General features: G+C 40.4%; 1 protein-coding gene across 2 annotated transcripts in view; it reads left to right on the forward strand.

Moving 5' to 3' along the window:
* KIF16B (kinesin family member 16B) overlaps positions 1 to 16,090 on the forward strand; it is a 238,413-nt gene that overhangs the window by 173,147 nt on the left and 49,176 nt on the right. The window lies entirely within an intron of this gene.

The following is a 16,090-nucleotide window of genomic DNA, read 5'->3' on the forward strand; positions in this document are numbered from 1 at the left end:
GAAACTATAAAGTGGAGGTTGTTGAACAACTTAAAAGACTGTTCATACCTCTACTTGGATAGTTTTAAAGTGTATAAAGGTGAACTCCCATTTTCAGGACTAGTTGCTCTCCCTCACTCCCAACTTTATTTCCCTTTGTCCCACCCAGGGGACTTGAGCACCCATGTAGCACTCCATGAGGTAAAACAAAATGTTTAAGCTAACATTAGTACCTGAGTACCTTGTGCCTAAAACTGAAACCCACACAAACACAGGAAGAACATACAAACTCCACACAGACAGGGCCCTGGTCGGGCATCAAACCCAGCCCTGTCAGACAGCAATGCTAACCACTGTGGTGCCCATTGTCAAAATTGGTCTGGTCCTGAAGGGCCATTAAATCTATGGTTCAAACAGTTAAAGATGTATTTAAAAATGTGGACAAAAGAGCAATCCCTGGATTTCGGGGGGCAAGTATGTATGTTTTCTGAAACCCATAGCAATATGCACGGCTCCTTGATGCACAATTTTCATGTTAACATGGGGCTGGATGTATTAAAACATCATCGTCAGTAATTTGTTTGTGATTTACCAACAAAAATTATACCTTTGTTTTTTCAGAAGACTTTCAATTTTCATAAATTATCGTTTGTTTGTTTTATAAATCCTATTGCTGCCAAAAAGATGACCAAAATGTGCCAAAAGTGTTTTTTGTTATTGAAATTGCAAGAATTAAAAGCAAATGTATGTGGTTTTTTTTGTTCTCCTAAACTCCTCCAAAAAATACTTTGTGGTAACAGGAAAAAGTAGGTTTCTAAACATATTTTTTCATAATGAAACCTGCACTTGAAAATTATGGAGTTTTTTTTAATATATTTTGCATGGTCTTGAATGAAATGCATAAAATGTGTAGAAACAATATATTCATCCCAACAAGACATAACGTTTTTAAATCTTGACAACCTACCACATTAAAGGAGGGTAACCATGAGCTTATTAAAGTCAGGATGTGGGGGAGAGCTTGGCATTATAACCCGGTTCTCTGGACTTCTTAAAGCTTTTGTAGCATAGGGTGTAATTGTCTGATTGTCACTAGACAATTACTACTAAGAGATCACCTCTTTTGAAAGGACGGGCTCCCCTTTCCCAAATGAGGGTGCCTCTGAATCTCTAGATGCCAAGGTAACTTTGCTTTCATTTCCTATATTCGCTAATTCAACGCCACCCAAAACTATTATTATTATTATCGTTTATTTGTTAGGCGCCACAAGATTTCTGCAGCACCGTACACAGAGCAAACAGTAGACTATACAGGGAGAGACAGTACAAAACAATAAACAGAAATACCAATACTTCAGAAACTCCAGGCAGGCTAATGCAGTAGAGGCGGAGCAGAAGAACAGGTGTTTAGACAGGAGGGAAGAAGGCCCTGTTCATATGCACTTACATCCTCAGGGAGGGTAAACAAAACAGGCACAAGGGGAGGCAGTTGAAGTATGTGGGAGAAAAGGGGGGCCGGGAGGGGAGACTGAGCGGAGAAGATGAGGGGTTTAAGTGGATGGTTGGTAGGCTTTGAGGAACAGGTGAGTTTTGAGTGCTCGTTTGAAGGAGCACAGATTTGGGAGAGAGACAGATGGAGCGAAGGAGGTCGTTCCAGTGAAGGGGGCCGCACGGGAGAAGTCTTGGATTCTGGAGTGGGAAGTGGTGAGTGGAGGAGAGGCGGCGGTCATTGGCCGAGAACAGGAAGCGGGCAGGAGTGTGTGAATAGGGAGGAGGTTCGAGATATAAGGGGCAGTAGACTGGGAGAGAGCCTTGTAAGTGGTGGTAAGGAGTTTGAAAAGGATTCTGTAGTGGAAGGGGAGCCAGTGTAAGGCAAGACAGAGAGGGGAGACGGAGGAGGATTAACAGGATGCAGTAATGGGTGTAAGAGCATCTGGGACATCGCTGCCAGCCAGTAGAAAACCAAGGAAACCTCCGTCTGTTTGTGTACAGTGAAGCTGTTTGTAGGTGTCAGTGAACTGGCGCAGAAGCTCTATGGATCAGAGATATGAGGCTTGAAAGCCTTTTTTTTTTTTTTTTTTTAAATACGTTTTATTAATAACCTCTGATCTTAAACAGTATTACAAAATATAAAACTCTTGAAAGGAACAGTAGTGAGACAATAAATGCAAGTACAAATTTAACAATGTGTATGACACACTCTCACAGTCCATTTACAAAACAAGTTCGGCTTCATATGCGCATGGTACCATGACGATGTTATTTTGTTTTAACATATACAAATAAAAGGAAAAATATAAAGAAGGGGGGTATGGGGTAAAAAGGGGGGAAGGGAAAGAGCAGATTGAGAAGGTTAGGGGAAGGAATTCACGGAAAGCCTTTTTCATAAGTGTCTCATATACAAATAATTATTTTTCTTTTAAATGATTTAAAATGCTAGAGACATACAGAAGATTTTAAGTATTTATATACGGCAGATATAGAATAGTAATCCGAATTGTGGCTATTTACTTATATTGTTAACCACACTCTCTGTAAATCACCTCTGTGTATTCTGGCACCATTCAAAGAAACACACTGGATCATGCCATAAAATAAGCAAGTAGATGCTGATAGGATTATTTTGGCTTAGTTACAGGTTGCAATTAAAAGGAAAACGACTAATCAGAAGAATTTGAAGTGTTTAAACTCCTTTTGAATTTTTGAAATTCGGCTGATGGCTACTGCCACCAAAATCTTATTACTGTCAAACAATATAAATATGATCTTCCCAGAACTTGTGATTTTCTGCAGTGAGTACCTGTGGTTTAATTATTTAAGTATAATATAATCTACAGAGCTGCTTGCACACGCTTTCTTACTAATCCATTGTATTTAAGCCAGACGAGTTCAAAAGGCATCAATGAGTAGCAAGTGTTTGAAAGCCAAACACAGCTTCTCTCATATTTTTGTCCCTTTTAAGTTTCAATAAAGGTGATTTTTCCAAGAATCAAACGTAAAACCGTTTTAAGCAGTTCTTTTAGATTCCTGCAGATTAAAGTTTTCAAACTTTGGAGAAAGTAACACGCCTGCTGTGCTGCCAGCAATATTTAGTTCTGTGCGTGCTGCCATATTTTCTTATCTAATCACCATGTTCTTCAGTTAACAGATCCAAGTGTCAAATCACAGCAATGCTTTGCACTTCTGAGAAACACTTCTCTCTCTTAAAAGGTTCTTTCTGTTTTTACTTTAAAGATGTCCAGTTTTCTTACTAGATATTTTTTGGGGGGTGTAGGTTGTTTGTTTGTTTTGCCCAATTCAGCTGTTTGTGTCTTATTTGTCAGTGTTGTTTTATTGTCATGATTTTAGGCATGGTATTTAATATGCTTGTGTTGGGCATAAATATACAAGTTGAATTTATGGTTCTACGCTACTATTTGCATATCCTTACTTATACCTTCATTTTCTAATTACATTTTTTATCTTTTGGATTTATTATTTGCTTACTAGGGACTATTGAATGCCGTCTACGGTACTACTGTTTTGTATACTGAGCAGGAAAATGCAGCATTCTAGCAAACCGAACATTCATAGATTTTATCTTAAGTACTACATTAAAATGGTTTTCTATGATAACATTTCTGTAGTTGCTTTTGCACATATTTAAAGGTGGTTTGCAAGAGTATGACATGATCTCTGTTGTGCTAAAGGTGAAATACATACATTTTAACAGTTGTTTATTCCTCTGCTTATAGGGGTAGTGTGATGAAAAGTTTTCAAATAATTTTTTCCATGACCATCTCTGAAAATGACATGTTCATGTAGCAAAATGCTGCAGTTTCTTTGTATACCTAGTTTACAATAGTATTAAACTAGCTGGAAAACAATTCAATATTTTTGACATATTGGTAAATAGGGGTGGAGGGGGCAAATAGAATCTTTCATCTCGATTAGTGTTCCACACGTCTTCCCAATATAGAGCAAGTAGGGTTACCTGGAGATTTTACAAACAGCAGTGACCATGAGGGCCTGGAACAGTGAAACACTTTCTAATCTTAGTCCCTTGAGTTATTGACCAGCCAGCTCTGGCTGTGATTGGGTGCATTCAGCCACCCTTATTTATTGTAGCTCCCAGCAGTAACACACACAGACTTTTTCAGAGGCATAAAAGAATGTTTTTAAAAAAAAAATAAAAAAAAAAATAAAATGCTACTTAGAAATATTTGCATAATTCTCTGTTCAAACTTTTCAGCTTATGTGTTTATTGCAAATGATCTTTTTTCCTGTACAGCATTTCTGCACAATGCTAAATTTCTTTTAAATGTTCATGTTAATTGGTAGTTAATGTCATGATCTGTAATTGTAATTATTGCAGGGTTTAATAGAATGTATATAATACTCATACACACATGCAGATTGTCTTTGTATAGCTAACTAATATGTTGGAGAAGAAGCTTGCCTCAGAGCTGAACAAATCTGAAATACAATAGAGATTTGTAACTTCTCACAAAAAAAGCCTACATTACTTCTGATCTCTGAATGCCAATTACTCAGTGACGATAGAATTGCTGGAAGTTAAATTATGTTTTTATTCATCTCAAACACATCATTAACCTTTTTTATATTAGGAAGCCTTGTTTATGCTGCTTCTTGTTCACATTAGTTTATTTGAATTTTTTTCTCTCCTGTTGAGCTCTATTCTTTATATATAACAATATGTTACCGCTGTGTTTGTATTAACATATTGTCAAAGTTGCAGAGCAGTTTAGATCATAGTATCGACACCTTTAGAATGATCCATTTAGGCATAAAAGCATGCACACTAGAAAAATCTTATACGGTATGCTGCCCACATTTTGCAAAATTGTGGTCTGTGGCAGCTAATATTGCCCATGAATGGTGGTATCCTCAGCCTTATTAATACAGTATTTTACGGTCCTATAAGATTATTAGTAATTGCAACTGGTTTTCTCTTAGAAATAAGAGTAATTAATATCCTGTGGCATGTTGCGCCCCTCCTCCGTCTACTCTGCTCCATTTTTTAGCAGAGCTGCTTAATATATAATAAATAACTATTACATATGGCGCTTCTTTGCTCCAAAACACAGCACCCCGTCTCTGTGTATATTTGTACATAAAGGCCATATTTTGGGAAAGGGTTTTCACAAATCTGAAATGAGCCAGTCGTATCAGTTCAGTCAGAAGTAACAATGTTATTAATATTTTGCGCCATTTAGAAGTGAATAGTACAAAAGGAAAATGTCATAGCAAAAACATCAAGTTAATCTTATGCATCCTCATGTCCAACATGCAACCCCAATGCCCACCATATATAGTTACTTGGCCAGTACAGTGTAACAGTCACATGCTATATACAGACACATCATGCCATCATTTTGCCAACTTTTGTATCCCAAATCCAATCTTGGCATCATATTGCCACTTTAAATATAATTGTGTGCCTTATTTAAGTTGTATGCATGTGTGCAATGAACATACATAGAAAAACAATGTTACACAAAAAAAAAAAAGCATTCTTACATGTGTATATTGAACCGGACTTATCTCAAGATGTGTCCAACTCGGAACAGTAGAATTTGTGCAAGGTTTACTCCAGGCGTTTAGCGCTTCACCCCTTTATAAACCCAATGGGAATCTTCTTAAATGCAGTAGTCCAAATGAAAATGATAAATAAGTAATGTCAATAGACAGCCGCAACTTGATATAATAGAGCTGCAACTCTAACTAATTAAGTACTAATACTATAGCTCAGTGTTCTCCCCAGAAAATGTTGCCTACCGGGTGGCATTAAGAAGTAGGCGGGTCGGGGCAGTGTAATGCTTTACAATAATATTGAAAAATGATGGAGGTTATTGCCTATACTTGCCAGGACTGGTCAGTCCGGTGGTCAGTGGTCTAACACACACTGATAGCTGTAGTGCTCATATAGTGCCTGTTCTTATAATAGAAACAATGGTCTATTCTATTATAATAGGACTCTGGGGAGAACATGATTTAGTACAGGTATATTTGTCTTCAAGGCTCCCCGCCGATCGGTTGAATTGGTCCCATTCACAAATAAATTGGGCTGACTATTTGCTAGATAAATCTGCATGTAGGCTTCTCTTCTCTAAGCACATGATGTATGCACAGGGTGATAAGAGTGGAGGCCTCATGGCATATTTGGCCAGGACAGAACTACAAACCAAAACTATAGCTCTCTCCCGCACTGTTTGCCATCGCGATAGAGCCTTTGGTGTGTTTGATTCGTGCACAACCCTAAATTTGTGACTGGAGACAGGGTAGACAAGGTTGCGCTTTATGCCAACAATATGCCCCTTTTTCTGCAGGACTCAAATGCATCTGGCTTCTCTGGTCCAAGTCCAGCATTTTACCCAATGTTAGGGGGCACCGGAGAGCACTGCTGGGTCCCTCCTGTTGCAATGGACTGTAAAATGTAATGATCTAGGAATAAGGATCACAAATTCACCTACAGACTTTATACCACAAAATATCGATCCAGTGATCAGTTATCTGTGAGCCAAAATTTCTACCTATCTGGGCAAAATTACCTTTGTCAGTGCCGGGTAGAATTAATTTAATTAAAATTCCCCGCTGTATCTCCCGAGGTGGATCTGTTCGCAAATCAACAAATACATGTCCACTCTAGTCTGTTTGGAGAAGAGAGCACGTATTAGGTTGTCATTCTTGTGTCGTCCATGAGCGTTGGGCGGCCTGGCTCTCCCTGATTTCAGGGCCTACTATTATGCTGTACAACTGGCTCATCTCCTGGAATAGAGTGGGGACTCCCCTGCAGCTGACCTCCTTAGTTTCTTGAAAGGGTGTACATGGTTTGATAGACCACCCATCCAGGCCTATTGGGCACTAGAGTTACCAGAATGATTCCACCAATGCTTAAACAGACTGTAATGATTTGGAACATTGTAAGTGGGGAGCTGCAACCCAAAGGGCTAGATATGGACACTCCAATATGGGTTAATAGCACACTCCCGGAGCTTTACAAATTACGACAATTTCCCAGGTGGCTGGCGGCAGGTATTACTTCTCTGGGCCAATTATATTCTAATGGCACCCTCAAATCCTTTGCACAGTTACAGGTAGATTTTCACTTACCAAATAACTTATTCTATACATATCAGCAGCTCCACCACGCCCTGGTGGCACAATTTGGAAGCATCGATGTCTCCTTTGAGCCAGACCCTCTCCATGCACTCCTTAAAAGAGTGGGTTCCACAAAAACCATCTCAATGCTATATGCCAACGTACTCTCCACACTCACTCCTGATGATTTGACTAGACTACAACAGGGTTGGGGACTAGACTACAACAGGGTTGGGAACTAGACCTAAGACCATTTACGGATGAGGATTGGATATGCGTGCTTGATAGTGCCCGTGAGGCCACCTCTTGTACCAGCTATAGGCAAGTCCAGCTGTATGTTTTACATAGAGTGTATTACTCTCCTCACAGGCTGCTCCAGATGGGTGCCTAATCCGACTAACTGTCCAAAATGCGGAGGTACTTCCGTCACTTTCTGGCACCTACTCTGGGGCTGTCCTGTGGTAGAAGACTTTTGGTCGCAGGTGGTAGATTGTATACAGGAAACTGGTATCGATATTCCTTTATTGTACCCTAACACATGCATATTTGATTTGGCGGTTGATTTGCTATTCGGAACATCCGCCACCAGATATGTTTTGAAATCTTTACGCTCTCGCTAAGGTCGCAATTGCCAGAGTATGGATGGCGCAGAACGGGCCTTACTTTGGTGTCTGGTAAATGTAGCGGTGGGTGATGAGCACTTCACCTATCAGTCCCAAGACACCATGCCAAAATATTAAAAATTATGGACAAGGTGGGCTAAGTCAAGGTATGCCGTGCGTTCTCTGGCTGTGGATCTTGACCCTATTTGAATGTTAACTGCTTTCATGGTTGGTGCTGGGGAATGCTCCCACTTAACCCCCCCCCCCCTTTTTCAGCACTCCTAAAATACCATTAGCTTATTCCCACTACATCGTTATCATGCTGCTTGCACTTAGCTTTCACTATAATTACCGACCATATATAGATGGAATTTGGTGACCCAAACCCAATCTAAGCTGTTCACGTGTTAGTATGTAATGTCAATTGGGTGTATTATCTATATGTTGCAAATTGTGATAATTGAAATTGTTTATGTGATCCTACTTTTCTTATTAATGTGGAATGCATTTTTTGTAACTATGTTATGTATTGCTTTTTCTTGTTTTGTTCTTATTAAAATCTGAGTAAAAATGTTTGCTTTAAAAAAATAAATGCAAGTGAGCATAGTGTGTCTGGAAATAATGGGTTCTATTTTAAGACCCTTTTAAATGTATCGTACTAGCATTACTAATCTTTGTAAAATGCAGTGGGTACAAGGCTGTCTATTACTGCTGAAAATATTTCAATGGGGACAGTGATTCTTTCAATTTTGGACAGTGCTAATGGTTGATTTGCACCATATATGCCCGAAGAGGTGGCAGCTGTAAGGGTATCATCAATCAAAGCTTTCACACCTAAGCACTGATTGGGGACAGTCAGAGAACAGTATTATTGGTAATGGAACTCCAAGTACATTGTGGAAATGGCAGCTGAAAAGACTGACACCGCATATTTTATTTGCAACGTTAAACATCTGATCACACCCTCATAGTTAAATATCTTGAGTGGACCAGGTGTCTTGTTCAAAGAACCTACAAGCCATCTCCCTGTTGGTGTCAGTTATATACTGATCACAGGCCCGGGGTGCCCACAGACACACTGTCACTCACCGGACCGTGAGTGCCTCTTCCCGGACATTTAGGAACCGTGGCCGTCCTCCATCCTGAGGGTCTGCGCATGCGCAGCCCTTTCCTATACTTCAGTGTATGTCCCTTTAACTCAATTGGCAGATCAGGCAACACTCCCTATATTAAGCACCTGTGGTCAACACCACGTGGCCTGATCTTGGAGTCTCATTCCCTATGAGTCTCTGAAGGTGTTCCTGTATTCCTCGTGTTTTCAGCGCTGCTGATTCCTGTGGTTTCCAAACCACTTCTACCTCTGTGGTTTCCAAACCACTTCTACTACTGTGGTTCCCATACCACTTCTACCATCAACTGTATCATCGTGACTGTTTGCTGATTCCTATCCGCTGCCTCCGTGCACTACAGTCTTCCAAACCACTTCAACGCTATTACATATCTTTGTGACTGTTTGCTGATTCCTATCTGCTGCCTCCGTGCACTACAGTCCTCTAATCCACATCACGCTATTATATTTCACTGTGACTGTTGCTGGTTCCTACCCGCTGCCTCCGTGCACTTCAACCTTTACTTCACATCCACTCACCTGTTCCTCATCAAGTCTGTGAGCTGATTTCTATCCGCTGCTTCCGTGCACCACAGCCTCCAGCCTACAACTCGCCTGTGTTCATCATCGTGACAAGTTAGCTGATTCCTATCCGCTGCCCCTGTGCACTGCAGTCTCTTCTCAGCTCTCCTGTGTTTCCTCGAGACTGCTGCTCTCATTGCCATTCGCTACTCTCCGTGATCAACAGCTCCTGGTCTACTCTGCTCTCCCGTGTTCCATCGCTACTGACACCTATTGGTTGCTACTGGTTACCTCCGTGTACCGCAGAGTCCTGCTGCTGCTGACCGCGCTATCACCCATCTACTGCTGACCCGCTCTCCACGCCTTCACGTGTCCCGCTGGTCTACCCTCCTGTCAGCATTGGATTTATATCTCATCAACTACTCCTCTGCTGGATCATCTCCACTCTCCTGGGTCCTCCTTGAGTCCAGTTCCACGTGTTACTGATTCCTGTGGATTCGTGTCCCTGTTGGTCTACTTATCTGTGCGCTGCACCTACTAGACCGCTGCCTCATCTATCCTGGGACTTCTCATCCAGCCGGCCTCCTGCCGCTCAGGTATCTGCACTCCTATCTGACTGCCTGCTTCTGAACCACGGTATGCATACTTCTCATTGACTGTGCTGGTGTATTGCATATCTTGCTGGACTGTGTTGGTTCTCCTCTGGAGTCTGCTATCCGCTGAGTCTATTGCCATCATTGACTGTGTTAACTTGTGCTGGACTACTTCAAGAGACTTTCTATATTTGCAGACCTGTTCAGTCATTTATATATATATTGTGCATGTTACTGTGGATCGTGTATAAGGTGCCTGTGTATATCCTGTGTTGCAGTCTCTCCCCGTGCACCTCCTCACATATATATTCAGTGGTACAACTTGCTAGTAGCAGACCACTGATCCCTGTTTCCTGTATCACCTGTTCCAGTATCCTCTCACATAGCAGTGGTACAACTTGCTATCGCAGACCACTGACTCCCCGGATACCTCCACTTGGATTCCATTCCTTCACTCAGACAGCGGTACCACTTGCTATCCGCAGACCGCTGACTCTCATCACCTCCTCGTTTCTGTTGGACATTCCTCCTCACTATAGCAGTGGTACAATTTGCTATCGCAGACCACTGACTACCTTCACGTGTCCTTGTCCTACAGTTCCTCGTGTACTATTACCTCCATATTACCAGTGCTGCTAGTCATAGACTTTCCTGAGCATCTCATCATCTGCTGTTTCCTGTTCCGTGATCACCCAGCTACCAGAGTACCCTATTACCATCTACATTGCTCTGGTAAGCCTACCACCTGGTGATCCCTGGGTAAAGACTCCTAGTGCCCGTGACACACACAATGACTGCCCGTGTTTGGGAGTGCCGTATTTGTTCGCTTCAAACTTGAATGAATATTATGGAAATATGCATAGTCAGGTGCCCACACACAGCAGGTCCTGCCACTGAAGCTGATAGCCAAGCAATAGCATCATCGTTGAACTTGTCCATGCATGTTGGTGGCCACATGGAACAAGATGCAGCCGTTCGCTGCTCAAATCGAGCAGTCTGTCCACTTTCGGCTTCCTCGCAGCCTGTTATTGGGGATGGGCGATGATCATTCACAAACAGCAGCAGTTATATTTCAACTGCATTTTCCACCATGCCTGATGTAGATCCTATATGTTGGACCATTATTGGGCATTGAGGTCTTTTTGGGACCACACGCTGCAATATTGGCAGGGTGTGGATATTGCATCATGTGACATGTTCACTTTTATGTCTTGCTTCATATTTTATATGCATTACATATGTGAGCGTGAGCGAAGTTGATTTTTAAGACCTACATTTTGCTATTTACTGAAAGGGTACTATTTTCACTGTAGTTTGAAACATCATACCATAGTCTGTATATGACTTGTTTTTATTATTCTTATCTATATTTGTGGCGCTTATGCATTTGTTATTCACCGACTGACTTAGATGATTGACACTATGCATCTTTTTATAAAATCATTCATTTTTGTTTAAAAAACAAAACTTTGATTTCATGAACAGTCTGGGTGTCGGGGGAATCCAAATGATGGATATGTGTCAAGTCTCATTCTTATCTGTTTATAGCATGCAATTCGAGATAAACTAGTATGTGATTGTATTTTAATGAGTGACACTGACGTGAGACGTTTAGATTAACATATGGCTGTAAATAAAATGTACTGACTTTCACTGTATTTTAAAAAAAATCCCAGCCAAAAATGTTTTGCGACATAGCTATATGTATGTGCTGCATTATTTCATAAGTTAATAACATGCATTAGAATTGTATTTACACTATCTAAATGGCAGTATTGTTTTTCAAAAAGAAAAATACATATTTTACACAATGTTCCGCCATACTGGCCTGTCCTATTCATGTTGCAGATGAAGCAGGTTTTGGTGCAGCATTTACATTGACTGGCTCAATAACACTTTCCCATTGACATCAATAGCTGTATAGGTCAGTGGTCAGGGAACAGGGGTAAATTACCCCAAATGGGGTAAAAATAAAATTCCTGGGGGTAATGCTGTCAGGTGGATTGTAGACCCCTTTAAATGTGAAATTGCTGTTGTACCAGAAGAGCCTCAGGGGTTGGCAGAGGCACTTCTTGAGCTCCGATGTAATAATGAAGCACGTATTGCATTTGAAAACCAAGCAGATCTGTCATATTTTTGGATGTCAACAGATGCAAAGGCATTTAAAATTGCACATGAGGAGGCAATCAAAAAGTTGCTGCCTTTTGCAACAACCTACCTTTGCGAACAAGGATTTTCCACTCTAACGAACATAAAAACAAAGCCGAGAAATCAATTGGACGCTGAAGACTGTATCCAAATTGCTCTGACATCAAAATGCTCCAATTTTGATGCTCTCGTATCAAAAATGAAGCAACATCGCTTCTCCAAAACCTGAAGTTTTAAAGTTGAAGTTTTCAAAGAAATAATGAATAAATGCAATAAAATTTTTAATTCCAATAATTAATAAAATATGCTTTCCTTACTTTCAAATTAAGGGGGTAACGTCGGTGTATCCAAATATATTTTGGGGTAAAAGGTAAAGAAGTTCCCTGACCCCTGGTATAGGTGAATCTATTCGGAATATTTGTGTTAGGCACTATGGTACACTACAATGGGTACTAATGTTTATTCTTTCTCTGCTTGCCTGCATGTACATGGCAGCGCAGCTTTTGTCTGCATGTGGACAGTTGTCAACTGTCCCTAATTCCAAGGGACAGCCCAGGTTTTAAAGATTTATCCATGGAAAGGTCTGCATTTTTCAACTTTGACCAACTGCATAATAAAAATCCTCTATCTTTAGCATGGCAGCATCAATTATTACCTTTTATTCTTTATAAGTCAATATTTATTAAAGTTTGCTCTAAAGTTCATCGACTATATGGTGAGTGACAATATTAAATGTATCAACTGGAAACTATTTTAAAAATGTTGCCAATTATATGTGTGCTCGACAGCAGCAGCTTGTCAGAACATTCCTGATGGCAATTATTTCTCTTTTTGCCCGTGCTATCATATTGAAAGGAGCTCTTAGTATTAGAACAGTCCTCTGTTTAAGCATATATATGTTATGCCACTCCTCTGATGTTTATGTGTAGTGTATAGAGCAGAGGTGTCAAAACTCAGTCCTCAAGGGCTGCCAAACATTTCATGTTTTCAGGATTTCTTTAATCATGGTGAGTTAATCTATTTGGCTAGGTCAGTAAATATTCCACCTGTTTCTATAGGCAGAAATCCTGAAAACATAAACTGTTGGTAGCCCTTGAGAGCTGAGTTTAGACACCTCTGCTGTAGAGTATTATCTCTCATTGATTGGGCTAATCCTCAGGGTCTGACACGCAAGTAGAGATTAAAATATTTGCAGATGGCAATTTCATTTTGGCTCTTTCGTAACACTTTGCTTTGGGAAGTTAAATTAAAAAAGCTCTCTTGCTTCCAATATCCAGGAGCATTGTTATCCATGTAACATTTAGATGTCATAAACCTGCTTCCCTACCTACTCTGTAAAGTTTATTACGACCCTGAATAAAGTATCCTCTTCTGTGTTTACAAATCTTTCGCAAATACCTCTGAGACGCTTTGAAATAACAACAAGTTTAAAAGTGTACTAAAAGAAGGTATTAAATGTATCATATGACAACATCTAAGCACCAGTCTTCAGATAGTTCACTGACATCATTCTTGATAATCTCAGCACAGCTCAGCAAGCCAGCTATTCTAAGGCAACAATAAATCAAAGATTCAAGGATAAATTCTTATTTGTTTACAATCATATTTCTCAGTGACAGTTACTTTTATGGCGCTGTGGGATCGGCTATTAATTTTGATTGCTTGAAGTGCATCCAACCACTCAGCAGCGAGAGTAACCACTGACCTTTGATGAGTTTTCATTACTGTTGTTTGGAAGGAGCTGTGAAGAAGAGTGGGATAGGTTTTCAGCACAAGCAATGTTGATTCATTAGACTTATCAATAAAAGTTACAAAGCAACGCATACAGTATATCACTGTAAATTTAATGTTGCAATAACTAATAGATTAAAAAATAGAAGCATAGATGAAAACTTAAAATTGGCTAGCAGTCTAGTCTGTTATTCTTTATCCAAAGTCACTAAAGTCTCCTCTTGCAGTTGTGTTACTGCAGAGTCACCAGTTCATTAAAAAAATATTAGCGATTAGACAGCATTTTGTATTGACACATAATCAGCTCATACTAGATGTCTGCCAAATAGTTTTTAGACTTACTATGTCGCAAAGCATTGATGTGGTCATTCTATATATACTCTCAGTAAATCTACTTATAGTTGGCAACTTTGGTTAACACTTTGGTATCTCTCACGGGGCAGCTTTGGAGTTAAACAGTCTCTATGATAAACACGACCTCTTGTGTGCAACAAGAGTGAAAGGCACCTATAGCATTTACTATTTTAGCTGCATCTTGCTGTTGAGTTAGTATGACCATTGCGTTTATCATTGAGAATCAATGATTTTGCCTTCTTTTTGGACCTCCCCTGTGGGCAATCCCAAAAAGGAGGTCAAAAAGCCAGTGTGATTAGAATTATCACTCAGCTGGGCCGTGGTGACGCAATTCCCCTCAAATAGCATCAACATGGCCCCTCCCAGTTTTCCACATTGATCTTGATCGGTTTTTGCACTTTTATATTAATGATGCAATAAGGATTTTTTTGATGTGCCACCAAATCTAAAAGAGGATGAGTATCACAATGTTACATAGTACACATAAGAAATTTACAGCCATGGCCAAAAGTTTTGAGAAAGACACAAATATTATTTTTCACAAAGTCTGCTGCCTCAGTTTTTATGATGGCAATTTGCATATAATCCAGAATGTCATGAAGACTGATCAGATGAATTACAATTCATTTCAAAGTCCCTCTTTGCCATAACAATGAACTTTATCCCAAAAACAACATCCACTGCATTTCGGCCCTGCCACAAAAGAACCAGCTGACATCAGGTCAGTGATTCTCTCTTTAACACAGGTGAGAGTGCGGACGAGGACAGGGCTGGAGATCACCCTGTCATGTTGAGTGAATTAGAATAACAGATTGGAAGCTTTAAAAGAAGGCTAGTGCTAGAAAGCATTGTTCTTCCTCTGTTAACCATGGTTAGCTGCAAGGAAGCATGTGCAGTCATCATTGCTTTGCACAAAAAGTGCTTCACAAGCAAGGATATTGCTGCTTGTAAGATTACACTTAAATAAACCATTTATTGGATCATCAAGAACTTCGAGGAGAGAGGTTTAATAGTTGTGCAGAAGGCTTCAGGGCACCCATGTGCCAGGAACGTCTCCTAAAGTTGATTCAACTGTGGGATCGGGCCACCACCAGTGCAGTGCTTTCTCAGGAATGGCAGCAGGTAGGTGTGAGTGCATCTGCACACATAGTGAGGCGAAGTCTTTTAGAGGATGGCCTGGTGTCAAGAAGGCCAGCAAAGAAGCTACTTCTCTCCAGGAAAAACATCAGGGACAGACTAATATTCTGCAAAAGGTACAGGGATTGGACTGTTCAGGACTGGGGTAAAGTAATTTTCTCTGAATGCCCTTTCAGATTTTTTGGGGCATCTGGAAAAATGCTTGTCTAGAGAAGGAAAGTTGAGCGCTACCATCGGTCCTGTGTCATGCCAACAGTAAAGCATCCTGAGACCATTCATGTATGGGGTTGCTTCTCAGCCAAGGGAGTGGACTTACTCACAGTTTTGCATAAAAACACACCCAAGAGCAATTTCTCTCAACCATCCAAGAACAGTTTGGTGACGAACAATGCCTTTTCCAGCATGATGGAGCATCTTGCCATAGGGTAAAAGTGATAACTAAGTGGCTCGGGAATCAAAACATTGACATTTTGGATCCATGGCAAGGTAACTCCCCAGACCGTAATCCCATTGAGAACTTGTCAGTCCTCAAGAGGCGGGTGGACAAAAAAAACAACTCACAAATTCTGACAAGCTCCAAGCTTTGATTAGGCAAGAATGGGCGGCCATCAGTCAGTATGTGGCCCAGAAGTTGATTGACAGCATGCCAGGGGGAATTGCAGAGGTCTTCAAAATGAAGGGTCAATACTGCAAATATTGACTCTTTGCATAAACTTGTCAATAAAAGCCTTTGACACTTATGAAATGCTTGTAATTTTACTTCAGTATAACATAGCAACATCTGACAAAAGGTCTAAAAACACTGAAGCAGCAAA

This window comes from Mixophyes fleayi, chromosome 3 (genome assembly GCF_038048845.1).
Source record: "Mixophyes fleayi isolate aMixFle1 chromosome 3, aMixFle1.hap1, whole genome shotgun sequence".
Taxonomy (NCBI): domain Eukaryota; kingdom Metazoa; phylum Chordata; class Amphibia; order Anura; family Limnodynastidae; genus Mixophyes; species Mixophyes fleayi.